General features: G+C 46.6%; 1 protein-coding gene across 1 annotated transcript in view; it reads right to left on the bottom strand.

Moving 5' to 3' along the window:
* Nucleotides 1-16,780, bottom strand: part of LOC140917533 (uncharacterized) — a 204,297-nt gene that overhangs the window by 169,518 nt on the left and 17,999 nt on the right. The gene's annotated exons all lie outside the window — the stretch shown is intronic.

Consider the following 16,780-nt stretch of genomic DNA (forward strand, 5'->3'; position numbering starts at 1 on the left):
ACTACTTACTGTATCTGATTAAAACATTTAGGATGGACAGTAACAGCTGTGACACCTATAAACAGCTAGTTTAGAAAAGGGCTTGTCAGTGAAAGACTAATTAGGGCCACATTGCTTCCTCTGGAGCTCTGAAGGTATGGCAGGTGATCCAGCCTCCTTTATCTTCCAAAGACTCTGGGGAAAATTCTGCCCCCACTGGAGTCCATGGGACTTGTGCCGTTGACTTCAGCAGAGCCAGGATCTCACCCCATGAGCCCAAGGTGACTGAAGTTTGCCTGTTTGTTCCTACCACAGGTGTCAGGGAGGGCTAGGAGTATGACACACCTCTGAGCACATTCTGTGGGGGTGAAGTCAGGGACTCCATCCTGTGCTGCGTGGGAGAGTACAGCAAAGCGTGGCTGTTAACCCCTGTACAGCACTGAGCATTCATACAGTCTGATGGAGTCTCATTCCTAGCCAAGGGCCATCGCAACTTGCACTGAAGCAGCCTTGATGCCCAGCTTTTGTCCTAGACTCTTGCTTTCTTGAGGATGAAACCTCTGAGACATTCTGGCCAATTCATGCTGGAGCTCCTGGCAGTTTCAGAGGAGGCTTTTATACCCCTGCTAGGCCTCAGTAATCACAGTACATCACACAGCTGGGCCAGCTGTGGTCCTCTCTTGGGAACAGCACACCACAGTCATACTTGCCCAGTGGTTAAGCATGCCTGTGGGCACCTGACTGTGAGGCAGCTGTTCTCCCTGCACAGCACATGCGTGACAGGGGCCTGTGCCTGGTGCTGGACTGTCTCCATGTCCCACAGAAGTCACCTGTCAATCAGCACATTTCTCTTTGGGGCAGAGAATCAACTAATCTGCAGGCTGTTTTCTGTGTGTCATAGTGACCATGGAAGGGTCTGTGTTCTCTTGGTACATACTGCTCTCCGGTCCGCCAAGCTGCAGGAGGAGGCATCCAGCAATACCAATAATACTGCCATACTGCCTACTTTTATATACTCAAAGGGCTGCCCCAGCATTGGCTAAATGTCCCTCCAGTCTCCCTTCCCCAGGAGGTAGGTGAAGTAATTATCCACATTTTACCGATGGCAGAACAGAGAGGTAAGTGACTTGCCCAAAGCTCCCATCTAGTAGCCTTGGCCCCTGGACCATGGTGCCCTCCAGGTGAATCACTCAGTGACTCTATCTTACTTTTCCCAGTGGGGATGATGATGTCATTTCATATTTACATAGCATATGTTCCTCTGTAGATCTCCAAATGCTTTACAAATCTGGGTATGCCTTGACACAGAGTGGTTAAGGCAGTGTCTACACTAAATTCCCTCCATTGCTACCACAGGGAGAGCCGATTCAGGGGCAGTGCAACAAAAGCATAGCTTGATACCTTGTTTCTGCCAAGATGCTTCCTCAGAGTGCTGGCTCATGCCACTGGAATGATTATCTCAGAACTTTGAATTAATGAAATCTGGCCTGTCAGGGGCCAGAGGCACGAAATCTAGAGTGCAGATCTACTGCACTATGTAACTTTGGAGAACATACTATAGTTCCTCAGCCACGCAGTAGGAAGTTTTGGGGCCTTGCAAGTCAGCTTCCCGTTGGAGAAAAAATCAGGGATGCAGAGTATGGGTATTTTCTTAGGGTAACTCGTTTATTTACATCATTCACACGAGTCCTTGAACAGATGTGGTCACAAACAGCATACAGGGAATCCCACTTTCAAAAATCTCAGTGCAGACACCAGTGCCTGGTTCCCAGGAAGCAACTCTGCCACAAGAATTGACTCTAGCCAGAGAGATTAAGGTGGAGAGAGAAAGAGAGAGAGAGCGCAAACTCTCTTCCCATTTGCAACATCTTCCCCCAGAAGAAGATGCATCACAAAACTAATAACAATACAAATTTTCTTCAAAGATTGTACCCTGCTCACAGGCTACAAAAAGAACTTACAAGAGTATATGTCATAAATATAAAGGGAAGGGTAACCACCTTTCTGTATACAGTGCTATAAAATCCCTCCTGGCCAGAGGCAAAATCCTTTCATAGAATCATAGAATATCAGGGTTGGAAGGGACCTCAGGAGGTCATCTAGTCCAACCCCCTGCTCAAAGCAGGACCAATCCCCAATTAAATCATCCCAGCCAGGGCTTTGTCAAGCCTGACCTTAAAAACTTCTAAGGAAGGAGATTCTACCACCTCCCTAGGTAACGCATTCCAGTGTTTCACCACCCTCCTAGTGAAGAATTTTTTCCTAATATCCAACCTAAACCTCCCCCACTGCAACTTGAGACCATTACTCCTTGTCCTGTCCTCTTCTACCACTGAGAATAGTCTAGAACCATCCTCTCTGGAACCACCTCTCAGGTAGTTGAAAGCAGCTATCAAATCCCCTCTCATTCTTCTCTTCTGCAGACTAAACAATCCCAGTTCCCTCAGCCTCTCCTCATAAGTCATGCGTTCCAGACCCCTAATCATTTTTGTTGCCCTTCGCTGGACTCTCTCCAATTTATCCACATCCTTCTTGTAGTGTGGGGCCCAAAACTGAACACAGTACTCCAGATGAGGCCTCACCAATGTCGAATAGAGGGGAATGATCACGTCCCTTGATCTGCTCCCTATGCCCCTACTTATACATCCCAAAATGCCATTGGCCTTCTTGGCAACAAAGGCACACTGCTGACTCATATCCAGCTTCTCATCCACTATAACCCCTAGGTCCTTTTCCGCAGAACTGCTGCCTAGCCATTCGGTCCCTAGTCTGTAGCTGTGCATTGGGTTCTTCCATCCTCAGTGCACCTGTAAAGGGTTAAGAAGCTAAGGTAACCTCACTGGCACCTGACCCAAAATGACCAATGAGGGGACAAGATAGTTTCAAATCTGGAGGTGGGGACAAAGGGTTTTGCCTGTCTGTGTGATACCTTTGCCGGGAACAGATCAAGGATGCAAGCCTTTTAACTCCTGTAAAGTTAGTAAGTAATCTTGCTAGAAAGTCATTACACAAAGTAAAACTATTTCCCCATGTTTATTCCCCCTTCCCCCCACTGTTCCTCACACGTTCTTGTTAACTGCTGAAAATGGCCCACCTTGATTATCACTACAAAAGGTTTTTTTTTGTTTTTTTTTCCTCTCTCTTCTGTTGGTAATAGCTCATCTTACCTGATCACGCTCGTTACAGTGTGTATGGGAACACCCATTGTTTTACGTTCTCTGTGTATATAAAATCTCCCCACTGTATTTTCCACTGCATTCATCCAGTGAAGTGAGCTGTAGTTCACGAAAGCTTATGCTCAAATAAATTTGTTAGTCTCTAAGGTGCCACAAGTACTCCTTTTCTTTTTGTGGATACAGACTAACATGGCTGCTACTCTGAAACCTAGCTAGAAAAATGAGTTAGATTTTCTTTTGTTTTTTTGGCTTGTGAAATTCGCTGTGCTGGAGGGAATGTATATTCCTGTTTTTGTGTCTTTTTGTAACTTAAGGTTTTGCTTAGAGGGATTCTCTATGTTTTGAATCTGATTACCCTGTAAAGTATTTACCATCCTGATTTTACAGAGGTGATTCTTTTACCTTTTCTTGAAATAAAATTCTTCTTTTAAGAACCTGATTGATTTTTCATTGTTCTTAAGATCCAAGGGTTTGGGTCTGTGTTCACCTGTCCCAATTGGTGAGGATATTATTATCAAGCCTTCCCCAGGAAAGGGGGTGTAGGGCTTGGGGGGATTTTGGGGGAAGATGTCTCCAAGTGGTCTCTTTCCCTGTTCTTTGTTTAAATCGCATGGTGGTGGCAGCGTATCAGGTTTTTAACCTAAGCTGGTTCCCAAGGCAAGAAAGAAATCTGTGCCTTGGGGAAGTTTTAACCTAAACTGGTAAGAATAAGTTTAGGGGGTCTTTCATGCAGGTCCCCACATCTGTATCCTAGAGTTCAGAGTGGGGAAGGAACCTTGACAGTATACATAGCAGTACCATCTGGTGACTTATACATAACAATACTTCGCATATGTGCAATATGACAACATGCACCTGTTACTTTTAGTTTTATGACTGGAGATCTGTATGTGCAATCAGTTCATACCTGAAAACATGCTCTTTTCTTGTTCGTGATATTATTAACAATCTGATCAAAAGGCTGTTGAGAGACCATTGAAGTAAGTAAGATTTTCTTTCCATTAACTGAAGGGCGACTAGAGGCATTAGCTCCTGGAAAATAAATTACAAAAAACTTCAGGTGTCTAACTGTTACATATAGAAAATGTGATGGTGTGGGGGAGCTAAAAAGAATTTATTGCCATGAGTTTGGGATGAATACATTGCTCACACATGGAAGAGCCATGAGTGAATTATACAGAATATTCCTAAATCAAATGGCAGTAAAATGTAAATCCTGTACTACACTTCTTCATAGCTCATGCCATTTATTTTGTGCATTTCTGGGCCTTCTTTAAGTCTCATTGATATTTGAACTATATTAGTTTCTATGCAAACAATGACATTAGTATGTGCACAGTTTAGCAACTTCTACAAGTGCCATATAACATTACTTTTATATTAATTCAAAATGCATCCCATAGTTATGGAAACACAAGAGTTTATGTGGTGGTTATGAGAAGTGACACCTCCAAGAGCATGATGTTTCCTACTATTCATGCAGGGCATTGGGTCAATACTGGCTCCAGTCACTTGGCCTCTTCTAAATGAGCTATGCTGGTTCAACTTCAAGTGTGATTTTAAATCCGTTTAGTCAAATCAGCGCAAACTCCAGTGTGGATGCACTTATTTCAAGTTAGGTTTATTTCAGTTTAATTTAAACAATCTCTAATGGAGCTAGGCTAAACTGAAATAAGAGACTCTTAAAGCAATATAAAAATGCAGGGATTTGCACCAGTTTAACTAAACTGCTTTGAAAAACAATTTAATTTAAACTGGTGCAACTTCCTCAGTTGGAAGGATAAGACCTTAAGCATACTGGGCCTCAGTATCTGGAATAAAAATAGCCCTTTGCTTTTTGCCCAGAGGCTTGGGCTCAATGACATTACATTTTAAACACTCAAGTATATTGTTTGTAGATTGGGGGTGCCAGGCCCCATGTGCCCTTTGCCTATGTCTGTTTATGTGGGTGACCGCTTTGTCCCTCCCAACTGGGGGGAGGGAGGGCAGGAGGAGAAGAGGAGGGGTCACTGCTGCCTGCGCTGGCTTGTTCTGTCAGCTCCTTGTTCTGTCAGCTGCAACCCCTGAGAACAGTCTAGATCCATCCTCTTTGGAACCCGCTTTTAGGTAGTTGAAAGCAGCTATCAAATCCCCCCTCATTCTTCTCTTCCGCAGACTAAACAATCCCAGTTCCCTCAGCCTCTCCTCATAAGTCATGTGCTCCAGCCCCCTAATCATTTTTGTTGCCCTCCGCTGGACGCTTTCCAGTTTTTCCACATCCTTCTTGTAGTATGGGGCCCAAAACTGGACACAGTACTCCAGATGAGGCCTCACCAATGTCGAATAGAGGGGAACGATCACATCCCTTGATCTGCTGGCAATGCCCCTACTTATACAGTCCAAAATGCCATTGGGCTTCTTGGTAACAAGGGCACACTGTTGACTCATATTCAGCTTCTCGTCCACTGTAACCCCTAGGACCTTTTCTGCAGAACTGCTGCCAAGCCAGTCGGTCCCTAGTCTGTAGCAGTGCATAGGATTCTTCCGTCCTAAGTGCAGGACTCTGCACTTGTCCTTGTTGAACCTCATCAGATTTCTTTTGGCCCAATCCTCCAATTTGTCTAGGTCACTCTGGACCCTATCCCTACCCTCCAGCGTATCTACCTCTCCTCCCAGTTTAGTGTCATTTGCAGACTTGCTGAGGGTGCCATCCACACCATCCTCCAGATCATTAATGAAGATATTGAACAAAACCAGCCCGAGGACTGACCTTTGGGGCACTCCACTTGATACTGGCTGCCAACTAGACATGGAGCTATTGATCACTACCCGTTGAGCCCGACAATCTAGCCAACTTTCTATCCACCTTATAGTCCTTTCATCCAGCCCACACTTTAACTTGCTGGCAAAAATACTGTGGGAGACCGTATCAAAAGCTTTGCTAAAGTCAAGGAACAACACATCCACTGCCTTCCCCTCATCCACAGAGCCAGTTATCTCGTCACAGAAGGCAATTAGATTAGTCAGGCATGACTTGCCCTTAGTGAACCCATGCTGACTGTTCCTGATCACTTTCCTCTCCTCTAAGTGCTTCAGAATTGATTCCTTGAGGACCTGCTCCATGAGTTTTCCAGGAACTGAGGTGAGGCTGATTGGCCTGTAGTTCCCCGGATCCTCCTTCTTCCCTTTTTTAAAGATGGGCACTACATTAGCCTTTTTCCAGTCCTCGGGGACTTCCCTATATCGCCATGAGTTTTCAAAGGTAATGGCCAGTGGCTCTGCAATCACATCCGCCAACTCCTTTAGCACTCTCAGATGCAGCGCATCCGGCCCCATGGACTTGTGCTCGCCCAGCTTTTCTAAATAGTCCCGAACCACTTCTTTCTCCACAGAGGGCTGGTCACCTCCTCCCCATGCTGTGCTGCCCAGTGCAGTAGTCTGGGAGCTGACCTTGTTCGTGAAGACAGAGGCAAAAAAAGCATTGAGTACATTAGCTTTTTCCACATCCTCTGTCACTAGATTGCCCCCCTCATTCAGTAAGGGGCCCACACTTTCCTTGACTTTCTTCTTGTTGCTAACATACCTGAAGAAACCCTTCTTGTTACTCTTAACATCTCTTGCTAGCTGCACCTGCACCAAGGTGTGATTTGGCCTTCCTGATTTCACTCCTGCATGCCCGAGCAATATTTTTATACTCTTCCCTGGTCATTTGTCCAATCTTCCACTTCTTGTAAGCTTCTTTTTTGTGTTTAAGATCAGCATGGATTTCACTGTTAAGCCAAGCTGGTCGCCTGCCATATTTACTATTCTTTCTACACATCGGGATGGTTTGTCCCTGTAACCTCAATAAGGATTCTTTAAAATACAGCCAGCTCTCCTGGACTCCTTTCCCCCTCATGTTATTCTCCCAGGGGATCCTGCCCATCAGTACCCTGAGGTTGTCAAAGTCTGCTTTTCTGAAGTCCAGGGTCTGTATTCTGCTGCTCTCCTTTCTTCCCTGTGTCAGGATCCTGAACTCGACCATCTCATGGTCACTGCCTCCCAGGTTCCCATCCACTTTTGCTTCCCCTTCTAATTGTTCCCGGTTTGTGAGCAGCAGGTCAAGAAGAGCTCTGCCCCTCATTGGTTCCTCCAGCTCTTGCACCAGGAAATTGTCCCCTACACTTTCCAAAAACTTCCTGGATTGTCTGTGCACCGCTGTATTGCTCTCCCAGCAGATATCAGGGTGATTGAAGTCTTCCATGAGAACCAGGGCCTGCGATCTAGTAACTTCCGTGAGTTGCCGGAAGAAAGCCTCGTCCACCTCATCCCCCTGGTCCGGTGGTCTATAGCAGACTCCCAACACGACATCACCCTTGTTGCTCACACTTTAAACTCTCAGGTTTTTCTGCAGTTTCATACTTGAGCTCTGAGCAGTCATACTGCTCCCTTACATACAATGCAACTCCCCCACCTTTTCACTGCCTGTCCTTCCTGAACAGTTTATATCCATCCATGACAGTACTCCAGTCATGGGAGTTATCCCACCAAGTCTCTGTTATTCCAATCACATCATAATTCCTTGGCTGTGCCAGGACTTCCAGTTCTCCCTGCTTGTTTCCCAGGCTTCTTGCATTTGTGTATAGGCACCTGAGATAACTTGCTGATGGTCCCTCTTTTTCAGTATGAGGCAGGAGCCCTCCCCTCTCTTGCACTGCTGCTTGTGCTTCCTCCCAGTATCCCACTTCCCCACTTACCTCAGGGCTTTGGTCTCCTTCCCCCGGTGAACCTAGTTTAAAGCCCTCCTCACTAGGTTAGCCAGCGTGCTTGCGAAGATGCTCTTCCCTCTCTTCGTTAGGTGGAGCCCGTCTCTGCCTAGCACTCCTCCTTCTTGGAACACCATCCCATGGTCAAAGAATCCAAAGCCTTCTCTCCGACACCACCTGCATAGCCATTTGTTGACTTCCACGATTTGACGGTCTCTACCCAGGCCTTTTCTTTCCACGGGGAGGATGGACGAGAAGACCACTTGCACCTCAAACTCCTTTATCTTTCTTCCCAGAGCCACGTAGTCTGCAGTGATCTGCTCAAGGTCATTCTTGGCAGTATCATTGGTGCCCACGTGGAGAAGCAGGAAGGGGTAGCGATCCGAGGGCTTGATGAGTCTCGGCAGTCTCTCCGTCACATCATGAATCCTAGCTCCTGGCAATGTCTGAGCTATTGAAGTCCTCAAATCATTGTTTAAAGACTTCAAGGAGCAGAGAATCCTCCAGCAAGTGACCTGTGCCCCATGCTACAGAGGAAGGCGAAAAACCTCCAGGGCCTCTTCCAATCTGCCCTGGAGGAAAATTCCTTCCCGACCCCAAATATGGTGATCAGCTAAACCCTGAGCATATGGGCAAGATTCACCAGCCAGATACCCAGGAAAGAATTTTCTGTAGTAACTCAGATCCCACCGCTTCTAACATCCCATCACAGGCCATTGGGCGTTCTATCCCCTGCTGTGAAGAAGCATGGCTGGTGGCCAGGAGAAGTCTGGTAATTGAGGAGCAAGACAAGAGGAGGTGAGGCCATGACTGAGTTTTGGCAGAGGAGTGGTTAAGATGCATGAGAAGGGAACGCTCTGGAATTGATAGTAAGCATATTTGCAGACCCTGGAGACAAGGGAGGAGGCAAAAGGCAGTTACAGATTCTATACAGATTATTTTATGTATATAGCCCTTGTTTTGCAATCTCTTAGTCTTCAGATAACGGCTTACCCCAGCCCTTTTCATGATTTTCAGATTCTTCACTTTGATAACCATTCTCATGCAGTTTTCTGAGGTGGGATGCCATTTTTTTCTCTAGCTTTGCTTGTTTCTAGAGTATTTAAAAAGAATGTGAAAGTGTTGTTTAAGATTTCCATTGCAGAGAGCAAAAGAATGTTCTTAGATGCAGTGATATATTGATAGATGTTTTGTTAAAATTTTTATATCTTCTAATTTATTAGATTATATTATTTGATGTCATCATAACTGCCCGCATAGTTACATTATCTCTTTGACGCCCATCTGTGTTTCTTCCCCCAACAACAATTTTATATGTTAAAATGGCTTTGCACCCATTTACACCCAGACTTTTACCAAACTATCTTTTCGGGCTCTTTCCTTCTCTTCTTTCAAAAATGCAAGCAGAACAAGCAATTCAAACTGTTTCTAGAGGAGCTGTGTGTCACACCCATGAAGCTCAAAATTCACAACCATGATGAGATTTTAGGAGGTCTTTCTGTATTGGATAGCGTTAATGATAAGCCTTATCTATATACCGCTCTTTTGATCTTAATCATCAGAGGCCTGATTCGCAAAGGCATTTAAATGCCTAACTCTCGGTAATTTTGATGGGAGCTACGCATCTGAGCCCTGGTCTACACTACGAGTTTAGGTCGGATTTAGCAGCGTTAGATTGGTTTAACCCTGCACCCGTCCACACTACGAAGCCATTTTTTTTTACTTTAAGGGCTCTTAAAACCGGTTTCTGTACTCCTCCCCGATGAGTGGATTAGCGCTGAAATAGACCTTGCTGGGTCCAATTTGGGGTAGTGTGGATGCAATTCGATGGTATTGGCCTCTGGGAGCTACCCCAGAGTGCACCAGGGTAACCGCTCTGGACAGTACTCTCAACTCAGATGCACTGGCCACGTAGACAGGAAAAGCCCCTCAAACTTTTGAATTTCATTTCCTATTTGGCCAGTGTGGCGAGCTTATCAGCAGAGGTGACCATGCAGTCCCAGAATAGCAAAAGAGCTCCAGCATGGACCGAACGGGAGGTACTGGATCTGATCGCTGTATGGGGAGACGAATCCGTGCTATCAGAATTCTGTTCCAAAAGACGAAATGCCAAAATATTTGGAAAAATCTCCAAGGGCATGAAGGACAGAGGCTATAACAGGGACCTACAGTAGTGCCACATGAAACTTAAGGATCTCAGGCAAGCCTACCAAAGAACCAGAGAGGCAAACGGCCACTCCGGGTCAGAGCCCCAGACATGCCGCTTCTATGATGAGCTGCATGCCATTCTAGGGGGTGCCCCTAAAACTACCCCAGCCCTGTGCGTGGACTCTGTCAATGGACTCTCACGCAACAGGGATGTGGATTTTGAGGACGAGGAAGATGAGGAGGAGAAGGAAGTTGAAGCACAGCAAGCAAGCAGAGAAACTGTTTTCACCGACAGCCAGGAACTGTTTCTCACCCTGGATCTAGTACCCTCCCAACTGAAGGCAGGCTCCCGGACCTAGAAGGCGGAGAAGGGACCCTTGGTGAGTGTACCTTTGTAAATATAATACACGGTTTAAAAGCAAGCGTGTTTAATGATTAATTTGCCCAGAAGACTTGGGATGCATTCGCGGCCAGTACAGCTACTGGAAAAGTCTGTTAACGTGTCTGGGGATGGGGCAGAAATCCTCCAGGGACATCTCAAGTGAAGCTCTCCTGGATGTACTCTCAAAGCCTTTGTGAAAGGTTTCTGGGGAGGGCAGCTTTATTCCGTCCTCCATGGTAGGACACTTTACCACAGCAGGCCAGCAGCACGTAGTCTGGAATCATTGCATAAGAAAGCATGGCAGTGTATGGTCCCGGTGTTTGCTGGCATTCAAGCAACATCCGTTCTTTATCTCTCTGTGTTATCCTCAGGCGAGTGATATCATTCATGGTCACCTGGTTGAAATAGGGGAATTTTATTAAGGGGACATTCAGAGGTGGCCGTTCCTGCTGGGCTGTTTGCCTGTGGCTGAACAGAAATCATCCCTGCTGTTAGCCACGCGCTGGGGAGAGGGGTGAAGCAATCATCCCAGAGAATTGGGTGTGTGTGTGGGGGGTGTGGTTAGTTGGGTTTGTGCTGCACGTTAACCCAAAAACTGCAGCCCCTCCTTTTAAATGGCCAACCCATTTTAATGGGCCAACCCAACGGGTGCTTGGTATGCGAAATGGGGGCGCTGCTGTTTGAAACCATTCCCACATGTTAGGAAGGTTAAAGAAGCCAAAAGACTGTGGCTTACCATGTCTGCCTGGAAGCCAAATTCTGTTGCCCGCCGACCCTGCGTGTGTGATCTCTCACACCATACCGGCAGACCCTTGACATAAGAGGCAAAATGCGACCTTGTAAAGAAAGCACACGTGCTATGTAATGTTAACAGCTTGGTTCACTGTGAAAGAGTCTACCTCTTGTTCTCTAATATGTCTCTTTTTAAAGACTAATCTCCCTTTTTTCCCTCCCGCAGCTGCAAATGTTTCAACTCTCCCCCTATCATCTCCGTCCAAGAGGCTATCAAAGATTAGAAGCTGAAAAAAACCCCACACTCACGATGAAATGTTCTCTGAGCTCATGCAGGCCTCCCACACTGAAAGAGCCCAGCACAATGTGTTGAAGGAGACAATGTCAGAGCCCAGGAAAGCACAAAATGAATGTGAAGACAGGAGGGACGAGCGAGAGGACAGGAGGGATGAGTGAGAGGAGAGGTGGCATCAGTGTGATGAGAGGAGGCAGGATGCAATGCTGAGGCTACTGGAGGATCAAACTGATATGCTCCGGCGTATGGTTGAGGTACAGGAAAGGCAGCAGGAACACAGACCGCTGCTGCAGCCCCTGTGTAACCAACCGCCCTCTTCCCCAAGTTCCATAGCCTCCTGACCCAGATGCCCAAGAACGCGGTGGGGGGGCCTCCGGGCACCCAAGCACTCCACCCCAGAGGACTGCCCAAGCAACAGAAAGCTGGCATTCAATAAGTTTTGAAGTGCAGTGTGGCCTTGTCCTTCCGTCCTCCCATCCTCTGCCACCCCACTCAGTGCTTCCCTCCTCCCACACCCCTCCTGGGCTACCTTAGCACTTATCCCCCCATTTGTGTGATGAATTAATAAAGAATGCATGAATTTGAAATAACAATGACTTTATTGCCTCTGCAAGCGGTGATCAAAGAAGGGAGGCGAGGGCGGTTGGCTTACAGGGAAGTAGAGTGAACCAAGGGGGGCGGGTTTTCATCAAGAAACAAACAGAACTTTTACACTGGAGCCTGGTCAGACATGAAACTGGTTTTCAAAGCTTCTCTGTTGCGCAGCACGCCCTGCTGTGCTCTTCTAATCGCCCTGGTGTCTGGCTGCACATAATCGGCAGCCAGGCGATTTGCCTCAACCTCCCACCCCACCATAAATGTCTCCCTCTTACTCTCACAGATATTGTGGAGCACAAAGCAAGCAGTAATAATGATGGGAATATTGGTTTTGCTGAGGTCTAACTGAGTCAGTAAACTGCACCAGCAAGCTTCTAAACATCCAAATGCACATTCTACCACCATTCTGCACTTGCTCAGCCTACAGTTGAACAGCTCCTGACTACTGTCCAGGGTGCGTGTGTATGGCCTCATGAGTCATGGCATTAAAGGGCAGGCTGGGTCCCCAAGGATAACTATAGGCATTTCAACATCCCCAGTGGTTATTTTCTGGTCTGGATAGTAAGTCCCTTGCTGCAGCCATTCCCACAGACCAGAGTTCCTAAAGATGGGAGCATCATGTACCTTTCCCGGCCATCCCACGTTGATGTTGGTGAAACGTCCCTTGTGATCCACCAGCACTTGCAGCACCATTGAAAAGTACCCCTTTTGGTTTATGTACTGGCTGCCTTGGTGGTCTTGTCCCAAGATAGGGATATGGGTTCTGTCTATCACCCCACCACAGTTAGGGAATTCCATTGTAGCAAAGCCATCCACTATGACCTGCACATTTCCCAGAGTCACTACCCTTGATAGTAGCAGCTCAGTGATCACGTTGGTCACTTGCATCACAGCAGCCCCCACAGTAGATTTGCCCACTCCAAATTGATTCCCAACTGGCCGGTCACTGTTTGGCATTGCAAGCTTCCAGAAGGCTATCACCACTCACTTGTGAACTGTGAGGGCTGCTCTCATCTTGGTATTCCGGTGCTTCAGGGCAGGGGAAAGCAAGTCACAAAGTTCCATGAACGTTTCGCAGCCATTGGGAATCGTCCCAGACCTGCAACACTATGCAGTTCCACCAGTCTGTGCTTGTTTCCCAGGCCCAGAATCGGCGTTCCGCAGCATGAGCCTGCCCCATTGCCACCAGGATGGCCAAATTGCCAGGGCCCGTACTTTGAGAGAAGTCTGTGTCCATGTCCTCATCACTCTCCTCACCGCGCTGCCATCACCTACTCGCCTGCTTCTGCAGGTTCTGCATATAATGCATGATAATGCGCGTGGTGTTTAGAGCGGTCACAACTGCCGTGGTGCTCTGAGTGGGCTCCATGCTTGCCGTTGTATGGCGTGAGCAGGAGAGCAGAGTGGCAGTGGAAGCGGTGGGTGGATGATGCTGCTGACAGCAATATGGCGCCTGCACGGAAAAAGGCACGAAACGATTGTCGGCCCTTGCTTTCATGGAGGGAGGGAGTGCTGCTGCCTGGGAGAGCTATCCCTCTGCCAATATTCCAGGCAGGACTGAATCTCCATTAGACAAAACTTAAAGAAGAGAATGACCTGAGTCACTCCCATTTATGTGCAGGCGCCCCTGACAGACTTTACTGAGGTCTGCCAGGAGCACCCATGTCAGACCAGGCACCCTTGACATACCTTACCGAGGTCCGCCAGGAGCACCCATGTCTGCCCAGGTACCCCGACTGACCAGACCGAGGCCAGCCAAGAGCACCCAGGAGATGACGAGGACGGCTACTAGTTGTACTGCACTATCTGCTGCCACAAGGCAATGAGCTGCTGCTGTGTAGCAATGCAGTCCCATGTCTGCCAGCACCCAGGAGACATATGGTGATGGTGAGCTGAGTGGGCTCCATGCTTGCCGTGGTATGGCGTCTGCACGGGTAACCCATAAAAAAAGGTGTGAAACGATTGTCTGCCATTGCTTTCATGGGGGGGCGGGCTGACTAAATGTACCCAGAACCACCCGCGACAATGTTTTTTGCCCCATCAGGCACTGGGATCTCAACCCAGAATTCCAATGGGTGGTGGAGACTGTGGGAACTGTGGGATAGCTACCCACAGTGCAACGCTCCGGAAGTCAACGCTAGCCTCAGTCCTGTTGACGCACTCCACCGACTTAATGGTCTTAAGTGGGGACACACAATTGACTGTATAAAATTGCTTTCAAAAAATTCAACTTCTATAAATTCGACCTAATTTCATAGTGTAGACATACCCTTAGTATCTTTGAGGATCTTGGCCTAGTGTCCTTGTTCTGTGGCATGTTAGTTTTAAAAGATATAGTATTTTAATATACCTTTTTAGCTTTCTCTTCTCTGTTTTTCCTTCGCAGATGTTCAGTTCTCGATTCTCGTTTAACATCGTCTCCAATTTTCAGCAGAAGTAACATTTCTTTTTTTTTCCATGCCTAAGGATCATAAATTTGCCATGCTGCACCAAAAGGTGATAATTATAAGTGTATTTTACTAAATGTGTCTGGCACACAACACATTTTCTATTGCTTCATTTAATGATTTTCATATCAGTACATTCTAAACACATTGGGCCAAATTCATTTCTAAGGTCAGATGACTGAAGTCAATGGAATTACCAGAGGGAAAAATTTGGTACCTACAAAATTATTTTTCCAAGTTATTAAATTCTACTCAGTTTTAATGCTTGATTGTCAGAGGGCCTGCTGGATAGCAGAATGACAAGTATTCTTCAGGACCGTTCATAAATCTATAAATTCCAAGGCTAGAAGGGACCACCCTCCTGTATAACACAGACCACCCAAACAATTCCTGGAACACATCTTTTAGAAAAACGTCCAACCTTGATTGAAAAATTGTCAGTCTGGAGAGTCCACCACAACCCTTGGTAAGTTGTTCCCATGGTTAATTACTCTCACGATTTCAGCCACCAACACCCCGTTGGAAGCACTGACTTGCAAAATGCCGTGTTCAATGTGACCCTGTAAACACCACTCCTTAATGCTACAATTCCAATGTCATGCATTTACGGCTCAATTTTCAGCCAGCTCTCAGCCTGGTCTCCCTTCTTATAAACACAATTTTGCATCCAGAAAAATTCCACTTTTATTTGTTTGACCCCTACAAATAACCATGGGCACAAATCCCACTGCTAAGACTGCTAAATACCTGATCGTTTGCAGTGTAAATTGTAGCTGTGCTGGTCCCAAGATATTGCAGAGACAAGGTGGGTGAGGGAATATCTTTTGTTTTCAGTTGGTGAAAAAGACAAGTTTTTGAGCATACACAAAGGAACAGCTCTGTGTAAGCCTGAAAGCTTGTCTCTTTCACCAGAAGAAGTCGGTCCAATAAAAGATATTACCTCACCCACCTGGTCTCTCAAATACCTGATTGAATGCAAATAAGGGGTGAAACGCTGACTTCACTGATTCAATAGGACTTTTGCCATTGACTTCACTGGAGCCAAGATTTCTTCCCAAGGGCAGAACTGTCTAAGTGGTAGGATTTGTGACTATAAAAAGCAGGCAGAAAACATCAAGGCAGTGTCCAGAAATTTGAGCCTTAAAATATTAATATGTAACTCTGCCTATCTGACTTAAAAATGTACAGGTTTTTTTCTTCCAATATATACCCAAACACTTATGCATGTGTTTAACATTAAGCATATATGCAGTCCTATTAAACTCAATAGAACTGCCCACATAGAATATCAGGGTTGGAAGGGACCTCAGGAGGTCATCTAGTCCAACCCCCTGCTCAAAGCAGGACCAATCCCCAAATAATCATCCCAGCCAGGGCTTTGTCAAGCCTGACCTTAAGAACCTCAAAGGAAGGAGATTCTACCACCTCCCTAGGTAACGCATTCCAGTGCTTCACCACCCTCCTAGTGAAAAAGTTTTTCCTAACATCCAACCTAAACCTCCCCCACTGCAACTTGAGACCATTACTCCTTTTTCTGTCAGCTGCTACCACTGAGAACAGTCTAGAGCCATCCTCTTTGGAACTTCCTTTCAGGTAGTTGAAAGCAGCTATCAAATCCCCCCTCATTCTTCTCTTCTGCAGACTAAACAATCCCAGTTTCCTCAGCCTTTCCTCATAAATCATATGTTCCAGTCCCCTAATCATTTTTGTTGCCCTCCGCTGGACGCTTTCCAATTTTTCCACATCCTTCTTGTAGTGTGGGGCCCAAAACTGGACACAGTACTCCAGATGAGGCCTCACCAATGTCGAATAGAGGGGAACGATCACATCCCCTCGATCTGCTGGCAATGCCCCTACTTATACAGTCCAAAATGCCATTACCTTTCTTGGAAAAAAAGGCATACTGTTGACTCATATCCAGCTTCTCGTCCACTGTAACCCCTAGGTCCTTTTCTGCAGAACTGCTGCCTAGCCAGTCGGTCCCTAGTCTGTAGCGGTGCATGGGATTCTTCCGTCCTAAGTGCAGGACTCTGCACTTATCCTTGTTGAACCTCATCAGATTTCTTTTGGCCCAATCCTCTAATTTGTCTAGGTCCCTCTGTATCCTATCCTTACCCTCCAGAGTATCTACCACTCCTCCCAGTTTAGTGTCATCTGCAAACTTGCTGAGGGTGCAGTCCACGCCATCCTCCAGATCATTAATGAAGATATTGAACAAAACTGGCCCCAGGACTGACCCTTAGGGCACTCCGCTTGATACCGGCTGCCAACTAGACATGGAGCCATTGCTCACTACCTGC

Source organism: Lepidochelys kempii, chromosome 9 (genome assembly GCF_965140265.1).
Source record: "Lepidochelys kempii isolate rLepKem1 chromosome 9, rLepKem1.hap2, whole genome shotgun sequence".
Taxonomy (NCBI): Eukaryota; Metazoa; Chordata; order Testudines; family Cheloniidae; genus Lepidochelys; species Lepidochelys kempii.